Source organism: Chiloscyllium plagiosum, unplaced genomic scaffold (genome assembly GCF_037043375.1).
Source record: "Chiloscyllium plagiosum isolate Xiang-an unplaced genomic scaffold, Cpla_swu_hap1 HiC_scaffold_5, whole genome shotgun sequence".
Taxonomy (NCBI): Eukaryota; Metazoa; Chordata; class Chondrichthyes; order Orectolobiformes; family Hemiscylliidae; genus Chiloscyllium; species Chiloscyllium plagiosum.
The window spans coordinates 12,059,929-12,083,232 of NW_028270143.1; the positions used below are offsets into that span (position 1 = coordinate 12,059,929).

Below are 23,304 nucleotides of genomic sequence, written 5' to 3' on the forward strand. Positions count from 1 at the left end.
GCGTTTTGAGGGGCCCTATTCTCTCCATAGTTACCCTTTTGTTCTTAATGTATTTGTAAATACCCTTTGGATTCTCCTTAACTATTTGCCAAAGCTATCTCATGTCCCCTTTTTGCCCCCTGATTTCCCTCTTAAGTATACTTCTACTGCCTTTATACTCTTCTAAGGATTCATTTGATCTATCCTGTCTATACCTGACATATGCTTCCTTCTTTTTCAGAAACAAACCCTCAATTTCTTTAGTCATCCAACCCTACCAGCCTTTCCTTTCACCCTAACAAGAATATACTGTCTCTGGATCTTGGTATCTCATTTCTGAAGGCTTCCCATTTTCCAGCCATCCCTTTACTTGCGAACATCTGTCCCCAGTCAGCTTTTGAAAGTTCTTGCCTAATACCGTCAAAATTGGCCTTTCTCCAATTTAGAACTTCAACTTTTAGATCTGGTCTATCCTTTCCACCACTATTTTAAAACTAATAGAATTATGGTCGCTGGCCCCAAAGTGCTCCCCCACTGACACCTCAGTCACCTGCTCTGCCTTACTTCCCAAAACTAAGTCAAGTTTTGCACCTTCTCTAGCAGGTACATCTACATTTGCAGATGACACCAAAAATTATGGTGTAGTGGGCAGCAAAGAAGATTACCTCAGAGTACAATAGGACCTTGATCAGATAGGCTGATCGGCCAAGGAGTGGCATATGGAATTTAATTTAAATAAATATGAGGTGTTGCATTTTGGAAATGCAATCAGTACAGGACTTATACATGTAGTGATAAGCTCAACAAAGAAACCTTGGAGTGCAGGCTCATATTTCTTTGAAAGTAGAGTTGCAGGCAGAGCAAATAGTGAAGAGGGTGCTTGGCATGCTTGCCTTTATTGACCAGGGCTCTGGGTATAGAAATTGAGAGGTCATGTTGCAGCTCTACAGGACATTGGTTAGGCCACTTTTGGAATACTGTGTTCAATTCTATTTTCCTTGCTATAGTAAGGATGTTGTGAAACTTGAAAGGGTTCAGAAAAGATTTACCAGGATGTTGCCAGTGTTGGAGGGTTTGAGCTATAGGGAGGGGCTGAACAGGCTGGGGCTATTTTTCCCGGAGCATCGGTGGCTGAGCCTTGACCTTATTGAGGTTTAGAAAATCATGAGGGACATGAACAAGATGAATTTTTCCCAGGGTAGGGGAGTCTAAAACTAGAGGGTATAGGTTGAAGGTGGAAGGGGAAAGATTTAAAAGGAACCTAAGAGGCAACTTTTTCATGCAGAATATGGAATAAGCTGCCAGATCAAGTAGTGAAGGCTGGTACAAATACAACAGTTAAAATGGAAGGGTATATGAATAGAAAGGGTTTAGAAGGATATGGGCCTATTGCTGGCGATGGGACTAGATGAATTTTGGATATCTAGTCAGCAAATTCGAGTTGGACCAAATTTCCATGCTGTATGACTCGAAAAGGAAAGTGGAGTTGAGGATTATCACATCAGCTATAATCTCGTTGAATCGCAGAGTAGATGGGTTGGATGTCGACTTCTGCTCCTCTGTCTTATGGTCTTCATTATGAGTGGGGTGGGGTGCTGTCTAAAACACTCAGGATGCCAACTGTTGTGGAATGCACAACTTTAGGGGCTCCATTATCAGGACAACAAGGGAGTCAGGGCTGAGGAAGGTCCAACAGGATAGGAGAATACAACACATTAAGGAGACAAATGTTAAGGACTTTGAAAACTGTGTACTCATTGCACACTATGCTACCACATTATGATACCAGAGAAACCTGTATAACCAGGTTACACAATGTAAAGTGCAGTAATATGTGACTCAAATGAAGCTCAGGGAGGCAGTCTGTTGGGTGGGTGGAGGACCCGTTGCCCTGTTTTTTTTTCAGTAAACTGCCTCTGACTATAATATCATGTTAGAATCCACCAATTGACAGAGTAAACAAGATAGACCTCTCGGAGCTGGCACTTTGAAGCGAGTAGATGCGGAAAGGAAGGAGTGCCTTTATTTCCTTCACAAAGGAAGGCTGAAGTCTGTCAGGCAGCGAGATTTGAGGACAGTCGGCAGTGAAATTGAAGGCGGAGGCATATCAGGAGACAAACACATAGTTGGGTGGATTCGCCAACTCAGTGAACCCACGTCCACAATTCAGATCCAGAATCAGCAGCGGCTGGATCAAGAAACCTTTGTGGGACAGGATCGAGAATCGTCGTGGGACAGAGCCGGAGGTGAAGGACATTTTTGGGGTGGTGGTTAAGGAGCGAAATGAAAGCCATGTCTAAGATGACACCTTTAGTTGGAGAGCCAAGGTCTGAGTAATTACATTTCAGGTGGATTAAAGAACAACTTTAATAGATAAAACGAAGAAAACGATTTGGAATCTCAGGGTCCTGTGAGAAAAGCAACAGATCTGGGGAGGGGAGCGGGTGAAGAGGAGCCAAAACAAACTCACACAGGAATCTGGCAAAAGCTGGGAGAAATTATCTTCATGCAACTACCGCGGCTGTCTCAGTACTTTGGAAAAGGCAAAAGAGGAAGATTAGTTTGTGTGTTTCTGTGTCGATGTTTGTCTCTTTGAGGAGGATCTATTCCAGAAAGGAAGGGATAAACGAGGCGCAGGCTGATTCAGAACTGCCGAATAGATCAGTGAGCTGGCAAAGTGAGGTTCCTGAAGTCTGCAATATCGATGAAAGGAGGCAGCTGAATGAGAAAATATTCAAATAGAGCAGGAGAGAGAGAGAGAAAGAGACCACCTACCGGGGTCTGCAGTCGAAAGACGAGTTCAGGGCAAGACATGCATGATGTGACTGAATCCCAGGTAGTTGTAAAGACAAGTTACAGGAGCAGAGAGAAATCAATTACTTTCGGTGAATACGCGCCAGAGACGGACTGTTACAGGCTGCTGCTGAATCTCTAACACTCCGTTAAAACCATTTAGAGCGAGAAGCAGCTTCTGTAGTTTTGTGGTTTGCGTGTCATCGTCTGTCACTTCCAAGTGTGTTCCCTTTCTGGGACATTGTGGATATGGTTTTAAAGCAGTTTGCTGCTTCGGCTGTCACGATTGATTTGTCTGTTTTCATTTATTTTCAAAGCACATGCTCGGCTTTTCCACCTCTGTGTGAAACAAATGAATGTGTTTTAATGTTGGAGTAATTGTAACGAATTCTGCATTGGTTGGACAGACTTTGGGGTTAAAAATGTCGCAAAGTTTGAGGATTTAAAGAGTTGGGCAGTTGTTCAGAGATTTGGGAGGATTTATTTTAATTTCAGATGCTGCTCACTGTGATTTAGAAACAAACATATCAGGAGAATTGGATTCGAAAGATAAACAAGTAGCGAGATGTTTGAAGAGACCTGATCAATCTAAACTCCTGAAATGTAGATCCAGGCTTGAGGGAAGTTAACGAGATTTAATCATTCAAGCTGCTGTGTAACATGGACATTGTGACTTTAAAAGCTAAAGTACATTGCCACAACTGTGGAGGGAGCTCTCGTTATTTTTAAATATCTAATCGGTTTATTCCCAAAGTTAAAGAAACAACAATTCAAATGTAAATGATTCCCAACGCTGTAATAGTTCAGGACGTACAAAGACCCACAAGTTGCTGATGTGAAATGGTTACTACGTGTATGGCCAAACTATGTGGACTTTAAACAAACTCATTACCTGATACCAACAAACTGCCGACGTGTGACTTTAGACCCACCTATGTGTCTCTGAAATGGCTGAGGAAACCACTCAGTTATGCATGGGAGATCATGTCTCACAAACCTGATTGAGTTTTTTGAAGAAGTAACAAAGAGGATTGATAAGGGCAGAGTAGTAGATGTGATCAATATGGCCTTCAGTAAGGCATTCGACAAGGTTCCCCATAAGAGACTGGTTAGCAAGATTACATCTCACGGAATACAGGGAGAACTAGCCATTTGGATACAGAACTGGCTCAAAGGTAGAAGACAGAGGGTGGTTGTGGAGGGTTGTTTTTTAGACTGGAGGCCTGTGACTAGTGGAGTGCCCCAAGGACCAGTGCTGGGTCCACTAATTTTTGTCATTACATAAATGATTTGGATGCGAGCATAAGATGTACAGTTAGTAAGTTTGCAGATGACACCAAAATTGGAGGTATAGTGGACAGCGAAGAAAGTTACCTCAGACTACAACAGGATCTTGACCAGATGGGCCAATGAGCTGAGAAATGGCAGATGGAGTTTAATTCAGATAAATGCGAGGTGCTGCATTTTGGGAAAACAAATCTTAGCAGGACTTATACACTTAATGGTAAGGTCCGAGGGAGTGTTGCTGAACAAAGAGACCTTGGAGTGCAGGTTCATAGATCCTTGAAAGTGGGGTCACAGGTAGATAGGATAGTGAAGAAGGCGGTTGGTATGCTTTCTTTTATTGGTCAGAGTATTGAGTACAGGAGTTGGAGGTCATGTTGCGGCTGCACAGGACATTAGTAAGGCCACTGTTGGAATATTGTGTGCAATTCTGGTCTCCTTCCCATTGGAAGGCTATAGGGAGAGGCTGAACAGGCTGGGGCTGTTTTCCCTGGAGAGTCGGAGATTGAGGGGTGACCTTGTCGAGGTTTACAAAATCATGAGGGGCATGGATAGGTTACATAGACAAAGTATTTTCCCTGGGGTGGGGGAGTCCAGAACTAGAGGCCATAGGTTTAGGGTGAGAGGGGAAAGATATAGATTAGATTAGATTAGATTAGATTAGATTAGATTAGATTACTTACAATGTGGAAACAGGCCCTTCGGCCCAACAAGTCCACACCACCCCGCCGAAGCGCAACCCACTCATACCCCTACCCCTACATTTACATTTACCCCTTACCTAACACTACGGGCAATTTAGCATGGCCAATTCACCTGACCTGCACATCTTTGGACTGTGGGAGGAAACCGGAGCACCCGGAGGAAACCCACGCAGACACGGGGAGAACGTGCAAACTCCACACAGTCAGTCGCCTGAGGCGGGTATTGAACCCGGGTCTCTGGCGCTGTGAGGCAGCAGTGCTAACCACTGTGCCACCGTGCCGCCCCAAAAGAGACCTAAGGGGCAACGTTTTCACACAGAGGGTGGTACGTGTATGGAATGAGCTGCCAGAGGAAGTGGCGGAGGCAGGTACAATTACAGCATTTAAAAGACATTTGAATGGGCATATGAACAGGAAGGGTTTGGAGGGATATGGGCTGGATGCTGGCAAGTGGAACTAGATTGGGTTGGGATATCTGGTCGGCATGGACGGGTTGGACCGAAGGGTCTGTTTCCGTGCTCTACATCTCTATGACTCTATGAAGGAAAAAACAAAAAAAAGACTGATCAACTGTCATCAGAAATGACAAATGCAAACACAGCTCTGTTGAACCTGCAAAGTTCTCCTTACTAGCCCCTGGATGTTGGTGCCAAAATTGGGAGACCTACCTTACAGACTAGTCAAGCAACAGTCTGGAGGAGGCATACTTACAGAATTATACCTGGCACAAAACATTCCAGACCAACGCCAACACCATCCCTGAAGACTTGGTGCACTAACATAGACAATCAGGAGCGAACAAAAATAGAAACTGCTGGAAAAACACAGTGGTCTGGCAGCATCTGTTAAGAGAAATCAGAGTGAATGTTTTGGGTCCAGAGACCCTTCCTCAGAACTGATGATAGTGAGGAAAAAAAATGTGTTTTTATGCAGAAGGTAGAGTGGGAGGAGGGGGTAAGGTGTAAAGGATGGATGAAAATAGAGCCAAAGAGAGAGAAGATCAGTTGGACAGACAAAAAAGTGTATTACAATCAGTGTAGGAGGATGAATAGCTAATACTGGGGGCTAAGTTGTGTGAAATAGCAGACCATGTGATAACAAGGCCTAGTGTGTTAGGGTTGCAGTAAGGGCAAGGGAGAAGGTGCCTGATGCCCTAAAGTTGTTGAACTCGATATTGAGTCCAGAAGTCGTAGAGTTCTCAAGTGGAAAATGATGTGCTGTTCTTGCAGCTTGCACTGAGCTTCCCTGGAGTACTACAGCAAGCCTGAAACAGAGATGTTGGCCAGGGAACATGGTGGTGTGTTGAAATGTCGGGCAACTGGAAGTTCAGGGTCTTATTTTGGACAGAATATAGAATTTACATGTTCTGCAAAGCAGTCACTCCAATGTAGAGGAAACCACCTTGTGAGTAGCAAATGCAGTTGACTAGATTGAGTGAAGTGTAGCTGGAAAATGTGTTTGGGCTCTTGGATAATGAGGAGGGAGGAAGGGTTACACCTTCTGTGATTGCAGTGGAAGGTGCCATTGGTGGTGATGGGGGTTGGGCTTGATGGTGTGTACTTGTTGGGAGTGAAGGAGTGTACCAGGCTGTCCGGTATGAGTGGGACTTCTCAACATGGACTCTGGACTCCATGAAGTCTTACGACATCACGTTAAGCATGACAAAAAAACTTGCTGCTCATTGGCAATTAAACAAATTACCGAAGGGGTAGACTCCGCAAACCATCCAATCCTCAATAACAGGAGAGCCAAGCATGTCAGTGCAAAAGATGAGGCTGAAGCATTCACAACAATCTCCAGCCAGAAGTGCCAGGTGGATGATCCATCTTGGCTCCCTCCAAAGATCCCCAGTATCACAGAAATCAGTGTTCACCCAATTTAGTCCACATGGTGAAGGAATTGGATACAGGAAAGGCCTTAAGGTCCTGCCAGCATTCTGTAGATTAGATTTGATTCCCTACAGTGTGGAAACAGGCCCAACAAGTCCACACCGACCCTCCGAAGAGTACCCACCCTGTCCCATTTCCCTCTGACTAATGCACCGAATACTACGGGCAATTTCTCATGGCCAACTCACCTGACCTGCACATCTTTGGACTGTGGGAGGAAACCAGAGCAACCAGAAAAAACCCACGTAGACACAGGGAGAATGTGTAAACTCCACACAGACAATAGACAATAGGTGCAGGAGTAGGCCATTCTGCCCTTCGAGCCAGCACCACATTCAATATGATCATGGCCGATCATCCTAAATCAGTATCCTGTTCCTGCCTTATCTCCATAACCCTTGATTCCACAATTCTTGAGAGCTCTATCCAACTCTTTCTGAAATGAATCCAGAGACTGGGCCTCCATTGCCCTCTGGGGCAGAGCTTTCCACACAGCCGCCACTCTCTGGGTGAAGAAGTTTCTCCTCATCTCTGTACTAAATAGTCTACCCCGTATTTTTAAGCTGTGTCCTTTGATTCGGCACTCACCCATCAGCGGAAACATGTTTCCTGCCTCCAGAGTGTCCAATCCTTTAATAATCTTATATGTCTCAATCAGGTCCCCTCTCAGTCTTCTAAACTCAAGGGTATACAAGCCCAGTCACTCCAGTCTTTCAGTGTAAGGTAATCCTGCCATTCCAGGAATTGACCTCGTGAACCTACACTGCACTCCCTCAATAGCCTGAATGTCTTTCCTCAAATTTGGAGACCAGAACTGCACACAGTACTCAAGGTGTGGTCTCACCAGGGCCCTGTACAGCTGCTGAAGAACCTCTTTGGTTCAATACTCAATCCCTCTTGTTATGAAGGCCAGCATGCTATTAGCCTTCTTCACTACCTGCTGTACCTGCATGCTTACCGTCATTGACTGGTGTACAAGAACTCCCAGATCTCTCTGTACTGCCCCTTTACCTAAATTGATTCCATTTAGGTAGTAATTTACCTTCCTGTTCTTGCCACCAAAGTGGATAACCATACATTTATCCACATTAAACTGCATCTGCCATGCATCTGACCACTCACCTAACTTGTCCAGGTCACCCTGTAATCTCCTAACATCCTCATCACATTTCACCCTGCCACCCAGCTTAGTATCATCAGTAAATTTGCTAATGTTATTACTAATGCCATCTTCTATATCATTTACATATATTGTAAAAAGCTGCGGTCCCAGTACTGATCCCTGCGGTACCCCACTGGTCACTGCCTGCCATTCCAAAATGGAGTCATTTATCACTATTCTTTGTTTCCTATCAGCCAACCAACTTTCAATCCAAGTTGGTACTTTGCCCCCAATACCATGCGCCCTAATTTTGCTCACTAACCTCCTATGTGGGACTTTATCAAAAGCTTTCTGAAAGTCCAGGTACACTACATCTACTGGATCTCCCTCGTCTATCTTCAGAGTTACATCCTCAAAAAATTCCAGAAGATTAGTCAAACATGATTTCCCAAGACAGTCACCCAAGGCTGGAATTGAACCTGGGACCTTGGTAGCAGGCAGCAGTGCTAACCACTGAGCCATTGTGCCACCCCAATAGTACTGAAGACCTGTCCTCTGGAACGTACTGCACCCCTAGGCAACTTGTGCCAGTTCAGCTACAATACTGGCACCCAACTGACACTGTAGAAAATTGCCCAGGTGTGACTTGCACACAAAAAAGCAGGACAAATCCAACCCAGCCAATTATCTCCCATCAGTCTACTCTCAATCATCAGTAAAATGATAGAAAGTGTCATCAAGCAGCACCTGCTCAGCAATAATCTGCTCAGTGATGTCCAGTCTGGGTTCCACCAGGGCCACTCAGCTCCTGACCTAATGACAGCCTTCATTCAAACCTGGACAAAAGAGCTGAATTCCGAGGTGAGATGGCAGTGGCAGCTGTTGACATGAATGCTGCATTCGACCAAGTGTGGCATCAAGGAGCCTTAGCAAGACTACAGAGCTTTGATTTGATTCCTAGGTTGTGAGACACCATCTGGAACCAATTGCTGATGCCATGAGATACCAGTTGCTGATACCATCTCAAAACAGTGCTCCCAGGATTGCCCTTATTTTCTGGTCTTTTACATTACAAAAGGGAAATTTCCAAACTGCCTAGCCCTTGAAAATCACTGAACTCAGCCTTGGTTTCATGTTTATTTAATGTCCCTAATTTCAGAACAGACTGTATTGGCCAGTGCAGTCTCTGACTGGGATAGACTGTGAGAGCAAGTGGTGTCTCACACTGGGGTACAGACTGTGTTAATGCGAATGCTGCCTCTCACTGGGGTACAGACTGTGATAATGCTAGTACTGCCTCTCATTGTGATACAGACTGCATTAGTGCCAGTGCTGTCTCTGACTGGGACACAGACTGCATTAGTGCCAGTGCTGTCTCTGACTGTGGTACAGACTGTGTTATGGCCAGTGCTGTCTCACACTGGGATACTGACTGTTAGTTCCAGTGCTGTCTTTGTCTGGGATACAGACTGTGTTGCTGCCAGTTCTGTCTTATACTGGGATAGAGAGTGTCTTAGTGTTAGTGCTGTCTCTCACTTGGACACAGATTGTTCATGCTAGTTCTGTCTCTCACTTGAATACAGACTGTGTTAGTGCCAGTGCTGTCTCTCACTGGGATACTGAACTGTGTTAGTTCCTGTGCTGTCTTTGTCTGGGATACAGACTGTGTTGGTGCCAGTTCTGTCTCACACTGGGATAGAGAGTGTCTTAGTGTTAGTGCTGTCTCTCACTTGGACACAGATTGTTAATGCTGGTTCTGTCTCTCACTTGAATACAGACTGTGTTAATGCCAGTGCTGTCTCTCACTGGGATACTGACTGTGTTAGTTCCTGTGCTGTCTTTGTCTGGGATACAGACTGTGTTGGTGCCAGTTCTGTCTCACACTGGGATACAGAGTGTTTTAATGTCAGTGCTGTCTCTCACTTGGACACAGACTGTTAATGCTAGTTCTGTCTCTCATTTGGATATAAACTGTGTTAGTGCCAATGCTGTCTCTCACTTGGATACAGAGTGTGTTCATGCCAGTGCTGTCTGTGACTGGGGTACAGACTATGTTACTGCCAGTGATGTCTTTCATTGGGATAGAGTATGTGTTAGTGCCAGTACTGTCTTTGACTGGGATAATCACTGTATTAGTTCCAGTGCTGTCTTTGTCTGGGATACAGACTGTGTTGGTGCCAGTTCTGTCTCACACTGGGATACAGTGTTTTAGTGTCAGTGCTATCTCTCACTGGGATACAAACTGTTAATATTAGTTCTATCTCTCCCTTGGATATAGACTGTGTTAGTGTCAGTGCAGTCTCTCACTACGATACAGAATATGTTCATATTAGTGCTGTCTCTCATTGGGGTACAGACTATGTTGATGCCAGTTCTGTCTCACACTGGGATACAGAATGTGTTAGCGCTATTACGGTCTCTCACTGAGACACAGTCTGTGTTAATGCTAGTGCTGTTCCTGACTGGGATATAGGGTGTCCTAATGCCCGTGCTGTCTCTCATTGCAATAGAGAATGTGTTAGTACAAGTGCTGTCTCTGACTGAGATACAGACTGTATTAGTGCCAGTGCCATCTCCCACTGAGGTACAGACTGTATTAGTGCTGGTGCTATCTCTTACTGGGATACAGACTGTGTTAGGGCCAGTGCTGTCTCTTACTGGGATACAGGCTGTGTTAGAGCCAATTCTCTCTCTCACTGGGGTGCAGATTGCATTAGTGTCAGTGTTATCGCTCACTGGAGTACAGTTTGTGTTACTTCCTGTGCTGTCTCTCACCAGAGTACAGTGTTAGTGCCAGTATTACTTTTTATTGGGATACAGACTGTATTGGCACCAGTGTCATCTCTCACCGGGGTACAGACTGTGTCAGTGCCAGTTCTGTCTCACACTGGGATACAGACTGTGTTAGTGCCAGTACCATCTCTCAATGGGATACAGACTGTGTTAGTGCCAATGCTATCTCTCAATGGGATACAGACTGTGTTAGTGCCAGTGTTATCTCTCAATGGGATACAGACTGTGTTAGTGCCAGTGTTATCTCTCAATGGGATACAGACTGTGTTAGTGCCAATGCTCTCTCTACTGGAATACAGACTGCATTAGTGCAAGGCACTGTGACTCAGTAGACTATGGGCTCTGGTAAAATGAAACACTTTATCTTGAGTGTGGATACATACATTTTGCATCTCTGTCTCAGCCTCAAAGCCAATGTGTTGATCTGGAACTTCATGATCACAAATTGGATCATAGTAAAATATTTCTGAAACATTAAAGCAACTGGTCTGATGACATCTCTGCAGCGGAATGGTTGACACTTTTCATTGAACTGATGCCATTAAGATAATCAGTGTGTTAAACCTTTTATGTAGCCCTGTGCTCTTCCTGTCCTGGGAGTGATTGATGGGGACAGTGCAGAGGGAGCTTTACTGGGTAGCTAAAGTTGTGCTGTACTTGTTCTGGGAATTTCTGTTTAAAGGAGTAAAGGAAGTTTTACTCTGTCTCTGACCTGGTGCTGTGTTTGTTCCGGGAGTGTGCATGCACTGGCACTCTGAACATTTGGACTTTGTGCCAATTTCCCACCATTCCCCCTTATTCACACATAGAAACAAAGAGGACTGGGTTAAGAGTAAGAATCTTTGCAGTGTAGGTGAGCAGTGAGAACTTGGTGTCCAGGCACAAAGATTCCTGAAAGTTGCCACCCAGTTTGATAGGGTTGTTAAGAAGGCATACAGTGTGTTAGCTTTTTTGGTAGAGGGTTTGAGTTGCAAAGCCACGAGGTCATGTTGCAACTGTACAAAACTCTGCTGCAGCTGTACTTGGAGTATTGCGTACAGTTCTGGTCACTGCATTATAGGAAGGATGTGGAAACTTTGGAAAGGGCTCAGAGGTGATTAACTACGATATGGAGGGAAGGTGTTTTGAGGAAAGACTGAGGGACTTGAGGCTGTTTTCGTTTGAGAGAAGGTTGAGAGGTGACTTAGTTGAAACATATAAGATAATTAGAAGGTTAGACAGAGTGGACAGTGAGACCCTTTTTCCTTGGATGGTGATGGCTAGCATGAGGGGACGTAGCCTTAAACTGAGAGGTGACAGATATGGCACAGATGTCAGAGGTAGTTTCTTTACTCATAGAGTTGTAGGGGTGTGGAATGCCCTGCTTGCAACAGCAGTAGACCTGCCAACTTTAAGGGCCATAAATGGTCATTGGATAAATATAGAATGAAAATGGAATAGTGTAGGATAGCTAGGCTTCAGATTGGTTCCACAGGTCAGTGCAACATCGAGTGCTGAAGGGCCTGTACTGCGCTGTAATGTTCTATGTTCTATTGTTTCTGTTTGAATAGTCATCGAAAGGGACTTTTGAATAGCTTGATGAACCTGCCTCCACATAGGCTTAGGCAGCGTAGTCAAAACCTGGACCCACTCAGTATGTGAAAACGTTTTTTCGCACCTCACATTTATTTCCTTTGCAAAACATTTTAAAATGGTGCTCTGTGGTTCCCTCTGTTTACAAATGTTTCTCTTTGGATACTCCATCTGGAGCCTTCACGATTTTGAAACCTTCAATCACGTCTCCCTCACCATTTGCCTCCCCAAAAAACCGTTGAAGTTTCTCATCCTTGTAATAAATCTCATCAACCTTTTTTGCTGTCTTTCCAATGCATTTGTAACTTTCTCAGTGTGTTGGTGCCCAGAATGGGACTGAGGTCAAACCACTGACTTATACAAGTTCTGCATGATCTCTCTGCGCTTGTATTCTGTGCCCCTATTTATGGAATCTAGAATACTGTGTGCGTTATTTACAGCTCTCTTTACTCATTAATAACACCATTAATAACTTATTGAGTCATACAGCATGGAAACAGACCCGTCGGTTAAACCAGTCTTTGCCTGACATAATTACAAACTAAACTAGTCCCACCTGCGTATTCCTGGTCCAAACCTTTCTTACTCATGTACTAATCCAAATGTCTCTTAAACATAGTAATTTTACCTGTATCCACCATTTCCTAAGGAAGTTCATTCCACACATGAACTACCCTCGATGAAGAAAATTTGCCTCTCATGTCTTTTTCAATCTCTCTCTTCTTACTTTAAGAATATGCCCTCTCGACTTGAAATCCTCTACTGTAGGGAAAAGGTGCCTGACCATCAACCCTATCTTATACCCCTCATGATTTTATAAACCTCTATAAGGTCATCCCTCAGCCTCCTACACTCCAATAAAGTAAGTTCCAGCCTATCTAGGCTTTCTTTATAACTCAGCTTTCCAATATGCACATACATACCCAGGTCCTTCTGCTCCCTTTTGAAAAAGACCATTTATTTATACTGTCTCTCCATGCACATTGTATCAAGATATATCACCATTCACTTCTTCGCAAGGAAGTTGACGTGGCACCTATCTGCCCAGTCCACCAACTTTTCAATGTCCTTTTGGAGTCCTGTGGTCATCATAGTTTAGAATGTTTCCAAGTTTGTGTTGACCACAAACTTTGAAATTGTTCCCTGCATAACAAGATCTATGTCATCTGTATGTATCATCAGAAAAAGAAAGGGTCCTGATATAATCCTCTGGGAAACTCTATTACAAATCTTCCTCTAGCCTGGAAAATACTCATTAACCAATTCTCTTGTTTCCTATCACTGAGCTAATTTTATATCCATGTTGCTAATGTTCCTTTTATTCCATGACCTGTAAAGTTCCTCATAAATCTGGTCTGTGGCATTGTATCAAATGCCTTTTGAAAACCCATCTACATCACATCATCAGCTCTGTCCTCATCAATCCTCTCTGTGACCTCTTCAAAAACTCCAGTAAGTTAGTTTGACACAACTTTTCCTTAATATTGGCATTTCTGAATTAAACCACATTTTTCCGCATGGAACTTAATTGTATCTTGAACAACTGTTTCCAGAAGATCCCCCAGTGACGAAAGTTAGACCGAATGGTCTATAATTGCTGAAGTGGTATTTACAAGCTTTGTTGAACAAGAGCATCATGTTCCAAATTCTCCACTTCTCCAGCACCACTCCTGAATCCAGGAAAAATGACTAGTATTTCTGCAATTTTCACTTGCACTCCATTCAGTATCCTTGGATACATCTCAGTTGAAAAGTGTGGTGCTGGAAAAACACAGCAGGCCAGTCAGCATCTGAGGAGCAGGAGAATCAATGTTTTGGGCATAAGCCCTTCTTCAGGAATGAGGCTGGTGTGCCAAGCGGGCTAAGATAAAAGGTAGGGGGGAGGGAATTTGGGGGAGGGGCGCTGGGAATACGATAGGTGGAAGGAGGTGAGGGTGAGGGTGATAGGCCAGAGAGGGGATGGGGGGGGGAGAGGTCGGGAAGAAGATTGCAGGTCAAGAGGGTGGTGCTGAATCCGGGGGTTGGGATTGAGATAAGGTGGGGGGAGGGGAAATGAGGAAGCTGGAGAAATCTACATTCATCCTGTGTGGTTGGAGGGTTCCTAGGTGGAAGATGAGGCGCTTTTCCTCCAGGCATCGTGTGGCCAGGGTCTGGCGTTGGAGGAGGCCAAGGACCTGCATGTCCTTGGCGGAGTGGGAGGAGGAGTTAAAGTGTTCAGCCACAGGGTGGTTGGGTTGGTGCAGGTGTCCCAGAGGTATTCCCTGAAACGTTGTGCAAGTAGGCGGCCTGTCTCCCCAATGTAGAGGAGACCACATCGGGTGCAGCGGATACAATAAATGATGTGTGTGGAGGTGCAGGTGAATTTGCGACGGATATGGAAGGATCCATTGGGGCCTTGGAGGGAAGTGAGGGGAGAGGTGTGGGCGCAAGTTTTGCACTTCCTGCGGTTGCAGGGGAAGGTGCCGGGAGCAGAGGTTGGGTTGGTGGGAGGGTGTGGACCTGACGAGGGAGTCGCGGAGGGAGTGGTCTCTCCGGAACACTGATAGGGGTGGGGAGGGAAATATATCCCTCGTGGTGGTGTCTGTTTGGAGGTGGCGGAAATGATGGAGGATGATACGATGTATCCGGACGTTGGTGGGGTGGAAGGTGAGGACCAGTGGGGTTCTGTCCTGGTGGCGATTAGAGGGGCGGGGTTCAAGGGCGGAGGTGCGGGAAGTGGAGGAGATGCGGTGGAGAGCATCGTCGACCACATCGGAGGGGAAATTGCAGTCTTTGAAGAAGGAGGCCATTTGGGTTGTCCGGTAGTGGAATTGGTCCTCCTGGGAGCAGATGCGGTGGAGGCGATGGAATTGGGAATATGGGGTGGCATTTTTACAAGGGGTAGGGTGGGAGGAGATGTAATCTAGGTAGCTGTAGGAGTCAGTCGGTTTGTAGTAAATGTCTGTGTTGAGTCGGTCACCCGAGATAGAAATGGAGAGATCTAGGAAGGGGAGGGAGGAGTCTTAGACGGTACAGGTAAATTTGAGGTCGGGGTGGAAGGTGTTAGTAAAGTGGATGAACTGTTCAACCTCCTCGTGGGAGCATGAGGTAGCGCCAATAGAATCATCGCCAATACAATCACACGACGCCTGGAGCAAGAGCGTCTCATCTTCCACCTAGGAACCCTCCAACCACATGGGATGAACCAACCCAACCACCCCGTGGCTGAACACTTTAACTCCCCCTCCCACTCGCCAAGGACATGCAGGTCCTTGGCCTCCTCCATTGCCAGACCCTGGCCACACGACGCCTGGAGGAAGAGCGCCTCATCTTCCGCCTAGGAACCCTCCAACCACACGGGATGAATGTAGATTTCTCCAGCTTCCTCATTTCCCCTCCCCCCATCTCAGTCCCAACCCCCGGATTCAACACCGCCCTCTTGACCTGCAATCTTCTTCCCGACCTCTTCACCCCCACCCCCTCTCCGGCCTATCACCCTCACCCTCACCTCCTTCCACCTATCGTATTCCCAGCACTCCTCCCCCAAAATACCCCCCCCCTACCTTTTATCTCAGCCCGCTTGGCACACCAGCCTCATTCCTGAAGAAGGGCTTATGCCTGAAACATCAATTCTCCTGCTCCTCAGATGCTGTCTGGCCTGCTGTGTTTTTCCAGCACCACACTTTTCAACTCTGGTCTCCAGCATCTGCAGTCCTCACTTTCTCCTTGGATACATCTCACCCAGTCCTGGTGCCTTTTCAATGGGGGAAGGCAACAGCCTAGTGGTATTATCATTGGACTGTTAATCCATAGATCTGAGCAATGTTCTGGGGAACCAGTTTTGAATTCTGCCATTGCAGATGGTGGAATTTGAATTCAGTAAAAATCTGGAATTGAAAAGGTTTAATGATGGCTACAAATCCATTGTCAATTGTTGTAAAAACCCTCTGGATCACTAATGTCCTTTAGGAAGGGAAACCGCTGTCCTCACCTGATTTGGTCTACATGTGGTTGATTCTTAACTACCCTGTGGGCAATTAGGGATGGGCAATAAATGCTAGTCTAGCCAGTGCCGCTCTCATCGCATGAATGAATAAGGAACACTTTAAATACTGACAGCTAACCAATATCCCCTTCTCAATTTTAAACCCTTCTAGTGACTGAGCTTTACCCGGGCAACATTTGCCTTGTAGGTAAAGAAAGATGCAACATATTAATTTAACACCATTCTAGACATAAATCTCTTTTCTTGAACCCCTGATCAGCCATTCTGCTCCTTTCATCAACCTTTACTATTTATTTGCTGAGAGAAGACTTTGCAAATTCCCTTTATCTTAACTGCCATTCATTGTTCATCATCCCTCTTTGCCTCTCTCTTTTTGCTTTGACATCTCTCTTCCAAACCTTCTGCATTTGACTTGATTCTCCATCACATTTACTATCATAAGCCGGCATTTGCTTCTTTAGTTTCTCCATGCTGTATCTGCCCTGGGAATGTTGATTGATTGAATGTCAAAGAGCGTACTACAGGTGGGTGTTTGCAAATGGGTGCCTGAATCCTTAGATCCTCCAAATCATGAATCCTTAGAGTTTGTGCATGGAGCCTGCAGAAGGGTTTATACTGACAGCTGAAACTGGGCAATGGATCTGATCAGTAGCGACGTGTAGCTGGTGATCGTGTACAGTGAATGCAAATCTCTCTCCTGTATCTCTCACCATCAGGGAGTCTGATGTTAGAACTGAAAACAGTAACAAGGATAAAAGACCACATTTATTTTGATAAAAGTGCTTTATATCATGTAAATGAAGTGTAAGAAATTAAAATAACTCTGACATTTGGACTTGATGCACAGAGAAGTACTGCATCTGATACAAAATACTTGAACAGAACTGGGCTTCCACTTCATGCTAAACACTGTCCTGAGCTTGTTTGCATTGACGGGTGTTCAATCAAGCCAGGCACGGATCCTTTTAGAATAGTGTGCGTTTTCACTCATTGTATAGATTGGATTCTGTACAGCCTTTTGGCCCAACAAATCCACACCGACCCTCTAAAGACTAGCCCACCCAGACCCATTCCCCTCCCTTATGTACCTAATGTACCTAATACCATGGACAGCTTAGCATGACCAATTCACCTGACCTGCACATCTTTAGACCATGGGAACAAACCCACACAGACACAGGGAGAGTGTGCAAACTTACACACACAGTTGCCTGAGACTGGATTTGAACCCAAATCCCTGGCACTGTAAGGCAGCAGTGCTAACCACTGAGCCACTGTGCTCCTCTGGGTAAGGGGTGCGTATGGTAGGTTGTCCCAGCCACAATTCCACACTTGCTAACATAAACTGGATATAAAGTTTCCTATTTACCATATAGCTGTTTAAAAATAAAAATTTTATGGCCATTGTTTAGATCAAACCTCACAGAGTTGACCCTCCTGCAGGTAATGCTTTTGAGAGGTTGACTAAGAGAATCGCACATTTGTTACAGCACAGGAGGAGGCCATTCAGCCCAGCATGTCTACACTGACTATACTAAATGATCAGTTCAGAGAAAGTGAGGACTGCAGATGCTGGAGATCAGAGCTTAAAAATGTGTTGCTGGAAAAGCGCAGCAGGTCAGGCAGCATCCAAGGAGAAGGAGAATCGACGTTTCGGACATAAGCTTATGCCCGAAACATCGATTCTCCTTCTCCTTGGATGCTGCCTGACCTGCTGCACTTTTCCAGCAACACATTTTTAAGCTAAGTAAATGATCAGTTCACCTTAGGCTAGTCCCTGACCTTCATTGTGTAACCTCTCACCTTTCGGATAATCCAATTTGCTCTCAAAAGCCTCGATTGAAGCTGCCTTCTCATTCTTGGACACTGCATTCCAGATCCAAACCACTCATGTCCCCTGGAAATGATTTCTCACATGTCCTCATTGCTTCTTTTATCAATTACCATAAAATTGTGCCCTCTTGTACTTGATCCTTCCAACTGTGCAACCACTTTCTCCCTCTCTACTCCGCCAGTATCCCTTGTGATTTTGAACATCTTGATCAAAAAAGATATTTCAGTAATTCATTAATTTTAGAATGGTCTGTAGAATGGGGAAAAGAAGGTTTCCTCTGATGCATAGAAGCTAAAGATTGATAAGCATCTTAACTACAACTTAAATACATCTCTTTTTTCCAATTATTTGCAAACTTAACTTTAAAAATTGTAATTAACCTATTTCTAAGAGGGTACCTCCCTGCTTGACACAAACTTTCAGAATGTGGTGAAGCCTAAGACTGAGGAGAAGGTTTCTTGTAAAGGATGGTTTTTGTCCTTAACCTTCAACTGAACTTTCCACTTCACCATTTATGTCTGTCTGACTCTGACTTAAATCTGAATTAGCTCCAGGTACAACTTGCTGTCTTACTGGGAAGGTGAGGGTGGATGCAGGGGGACCAGGGTCAATGACAATTCCAGAAGCAGTGGGCAGCTGTCACAAAGCCAGCTCAGGGACAGGTCACAGCCTCACGGACAAAAGCTTTTTGGCCCAGACTCCATATGTTTAAGAACACTATGATGGAACTGTGCCAAATGCTGGAGCGGGACCTGAGGGCAGCAGGAGTGGGGAGCCATCCTTTTAAGATTTCAGCGAAGGTGATTGCTGCTCTGAACTTCTGTCTGTTAGCTCCTTCCAGAGAAAGATGGGTGATCTGTGTGGGATCTCTCTGTCATGGTCCCACAAATACTGATGCTCCCACAGTGACTGATATCATCTGGATAAAATCAACTGGTTCAACTTGTTTCCCAATGACAGGTCTGAAATGCAGCCCAGAGAAGTAGGAATGCAAAACATAAGGGCAGAGTAGGTACTTAACAATTTTGTTAAGGTACAGCAATTTATCTCATTAGGCTTCGTCGTGAGAAACAGTCCACTCAGCCAAAGAAAATGAAGATGTAGCCCAAAAAGTTTAGAACTGAAAAAAAAATAAGTAAGACAGCAGTATTGGAGAAATGAATGGAAACTAAAGTTAAAAATCCCTGAGACCAAATTACCTTCACCGTAGACTGCTGAAAGTGATGGCTACAGAGTTAATGAGTGCATCTGTGATCATCCCTCAAAATGCTATTTATTCTGCAATAGTGTCAATGGATTAGAGGGTTGGCAATGCACCAAAGGAAGTAGGGAGTAATGGGAGAATTACAGACCTACTGGCCTGACATTGGTAGCATGGAAAATACTAGGATCTTTTTCCTATATCCAAAGGTGCTCGTGCACACAACTGAACATTCTTTTCCCCATCACCAAATCATCCATGGTGATTATTTTCCGCTCCTTTAACCACCACCAGTAAATTGCCCATGTTTCCTAATTGATTAATTTATGTACAAAGACCATTAAAGACAATGCAGATCATCAAAAGTGAGGAAGAGGAATAGACAGCGAGCTAGGAATGCTTTAATCTATTGCAAAGGACGTAATTACTGTAAGTTAGAAACTAATTTTCTGATTAGACTGAGTCAAAGTGGATTAATGAAGGGGAAATAATGTTTGACAAAACTGATGAGTTTCTGAGGATGTTACTAGCAGAACCAGGTAGAGGGACCAATGGATATGGTGTATTTGGATTTTCAGAAGTTTTGATGAAGTTTCTCACAGGAGATTAGTAAACAGAGTTTTGGTTATGTACTAGAATGGATTGAGGATTGTTTAAGCAGCAAAAATAGGAGCAAATAGGTCATTCTCAGTTTGGCAGGCTGTGATCAGTAGTGGACTACAAGGGTAAATGCATGAGTCCAGTTTTCACAGTCTGTTTGGGATATCTGGATGTGGGGATCAATTGCACATTATACAAAATTTTGTGGGAATATGAGTTGTGATGAGGATGCAAAGAAGCCTCAGGGAGATTTAACAGACTAAGTGAACAAAGGTAGGAATGCAATATAGTAAGTGTGAGATTATTCACTTTGTAAGAAGGAATGGATTTGCAGGGTATTTCCTGAATGGTGAGAGATTGGGAAATGTTGATGTTGAAAGAGATCTCAGTTTATAAGTCACTTAAAGCTACAAATGGTATGTTAGCCTTTATTGCAAGCTGGTTTGAGTACAGGAGCAAAATAATCTTGCTTCAATTGCCTGAAACATTGGTTAGATTGCCCCTAGAGAATGTGTGCAGTGCTGGTTCCCTTGAATAGGGAAAGATGTTCTTATGATAGGCAGGGTTGGGCAGAGATCCATCAAACTGACTCATGGGATTGTGAGTCTGTCTTGGAGGAGAGATTGGGGAATCTGGGCTTATATTTTCTGGACTTCAAAACAAAAGGTAAGACAACATCATACAAAATTATGAAATTCTTAAAGGACTCGACAGAGTAGATACAGAAAGGATGTTTCCCCGGACCATTAGGGTTTAGAAACAGAGGACATGGTCTCAGAATATAAGGTAAGCCATTTAGGACTGAGATGTGGAGGAACTTCAGAGGATGGAGAATCTTAAAAATGTTGTATCCCAGAGGATTCTGGAAGCTCAGTCATTCAGTAAATTCAAGACAGAGATTGATAGATTCCTACTTACTAACGACATCAAGGAATATGGAGCTAGTGTAGGAATATGGCACTGCGCTGGATAACCAGCCATGGAGGGGGATGAATCGTTTATTTCTATGTTCCTGTGTTATCCCCAGGCTCCCACTATTCCATAGCTCTGTAACTCAGAAAAAAGTCTTGCCTGGTTGTTAAACATTTTTCTGGATTCTTTCCCCAAATAAATTGATTTGGTGAGAAAAAAAGCACTTCTGCTGAGGTACAGTTCATTTATGGGTGCTGTGTCAGGAATGCAGCAAGAAATATTGCTAACATGTTTATTGGGAATTGAACTGGGGATTGTTGAAGATTGACGCAGTGTAATGCAGAATGCTTTGATTTATGATTACACAGGACTACATAGGATATATTGCACAGAAACAGGCAATTCGGTCTGTCTGTCCACACCAATGTTTAAGCTTCAGTTGGGTCTTCTCCCATTTTTTCCGATCTAAATTTGTTATTGTTAACCATCTGTTCCTTCCTCCTCGAATATATGTTTGATTGCCCCTTAAATGCATCAACATTATTCATTTCAGCTACTCTCTTGGCGGAGAGTTCCACATTCTTAACACTCTTTGGATGAAGATGTCACTACTGACACTATCAAAACCTTTCAGAATTGTAAAGACCTCTATGAGATCACCGAAGTCTTTTTTCAAAACAGGTCACCCAGCTTTTATAATTTATAGCTATAATTCCAATTATAATCTGTAATGATTTTTAGATGGCTGCCAAATTGGAATCAAACCTATTCACCAACAATTCATTTAAATGCTCAGATCTGAATGAACTTTAAACTCATAAGTTCAGACAGTAAATTCAAAGAGATTTTATTTAAAGAGAAATATTGCTTCATACAGATTTGTAATTTAAGACTGTGACATTGCAATACAGAACTGTTTGATGAAGTTATTAGAATTCATTTGAGGAAGTAAACAAGCAAGGTGGATGAAGGGGAATGTGTAGATGTGGACTTCCAGAAGACAATTGATAAGGTTCCACATGAAAGGTCACTACATAAAGTAAAAGCTCATAGTCTATTGGATAAAATGCTAGCACTGATGGAGGATTGGTTAGCTGACAAGAAACAGAGAGTAAGCATATATGCTTCATGTTGAGGCTGTTAAAATGTAACAAGTCGAATGCCACAGGAATCAGTGCAGGGACTGCTATAATTTATAATCCATATAAATTACCTGGAAGGAAGGATTGATGCACATATGCTAAATTTGCTGATGACACAAAAATAAGTATGGAAGATGATACCATGAGTCTGCAATGGGATATAGATAGGTTACATGAGTAGGAAATGTTGACAGATGGAGTATAAGGTGGGAATATGTGAACATGTTCACTTTGGTCTGTTTATAATGTAACTACAGACAAGCAACATTGTAATTAGCTCAATTCCTTTTTATCTAACTTAGCAATCCAGTTAGTTTCGGGATAGGCAATAAATGTTGACCTCTCCAGTGATACTTACTTTGAGGACAAAATGACGAAATGAACAACTCAGCTCCAAGGTCCACTTCCATTGACAGACAGTTTTATCATTTTACACCAATGGAAAGAAACCTCTGGCAGTGCAGAACCTATTCTCCCCTGGACAAAGGGAATTATAATTTTTATCCTTTTGTTTTTAGCCTGCCTTTGGTTGTTAGAACCCACTCATATTTTTAATTGATTACATATAGGTCCATCAGATTAATCATGTGACAATGTAATCAGTTGATGGGCAGTTCTCGCACTTTCCATGGTTTTATGTTTACTAGACATGCTTATCTTTTACTTTTGGGCCTCCACAATACATCATATTCAACCATATTCCAGGCTTTAGCTTCACCAGTTATTCAGTACCCACCTGCTCAATGAAAGGGGGCTTCTCTACCCTAGTCTGAGAATCCATGAGAATGCAGTCAAATTTCTTAATGCCTGCATACTTAAAACTCCATTTTAAAAAATATATCACCTGTGGCTATGATTCAGGGGTGGGGGGGATCTTAACTTTGGACCAACCTGGTATGAAGGTTTCTATCAGCATTTTTCAAGGTTATACCTTATCAAACAGCCTTTATACAGGCAGCAGGTTTTTTTTTTCAACAAAATTCATTGTATGCATTTCATAAGACCCTTTGAGTGTTATTCTAATCTTATTACCAAGTATATACTCCCTGCAGTTTGGCTTGAAACAGCAGAATGAGCGAGTTGCTGTTTCAGCCAAAAATCTTCCCCAGGCACTTATGTCAACTGAGAACCACTTTCAGCCATTTTATGTTAACTTCATATATGGGCATTCCTCATACCTACATTCCATAAATGTTTACAAAAGAAAACAAAGCAGAAGCATCAGTAACTGGTGTTCCTTCTGATAACAATTTACCTTGAACCTTATGTTGGACCGAAACTCTCTAGATAATTTCAACCAAGTTTTAACAGGACAGCACAAATTGCTTGCTACAGGCTCCATGGAATTAAGAGGATATATTAAGCCCTCTTGTAATAATTATGTTATATTTAAAATGCTGTCATGCATACAATCGTATATTCTGGTCGAGAAGAGATCATTTAGAGTCATAGGTGTACAACACAGAATCAGACCCTTCAGTCCAACTCGCCCATGCTGATCAGATATCCTAAAT

The 23,304-nt window shown here is 43.7% G+C and overlaps 1 protein-coding gene across 2 annotated transcripts in view; it reads left to right on the forward strand.

The window, feature by feature from the left end:
* The first annotated feature begins 1,921 nt into the window (after positions 1 to 1,921).
* LOC122548185 (antizyme inhibitor 2-like) overlaps positions 1,922 to 23,304 on the forward strand; it is an 81,406-nt gene continuing 60,023 nt past the window's right edge. Inside the window, exon 1 of one of the 2 annotated variants that reach the window (XM_087987007.1) lies at positions 1,922 to 2,306. The gene's annotated coding sequence lies outside the window, so the exon portion shown is untranslated. The remainder of the gene's footprint in view (positions 2,307 to 23,304) is intronic. The other variant, XM_087987006.1, reaches the window with a different exon arrangement.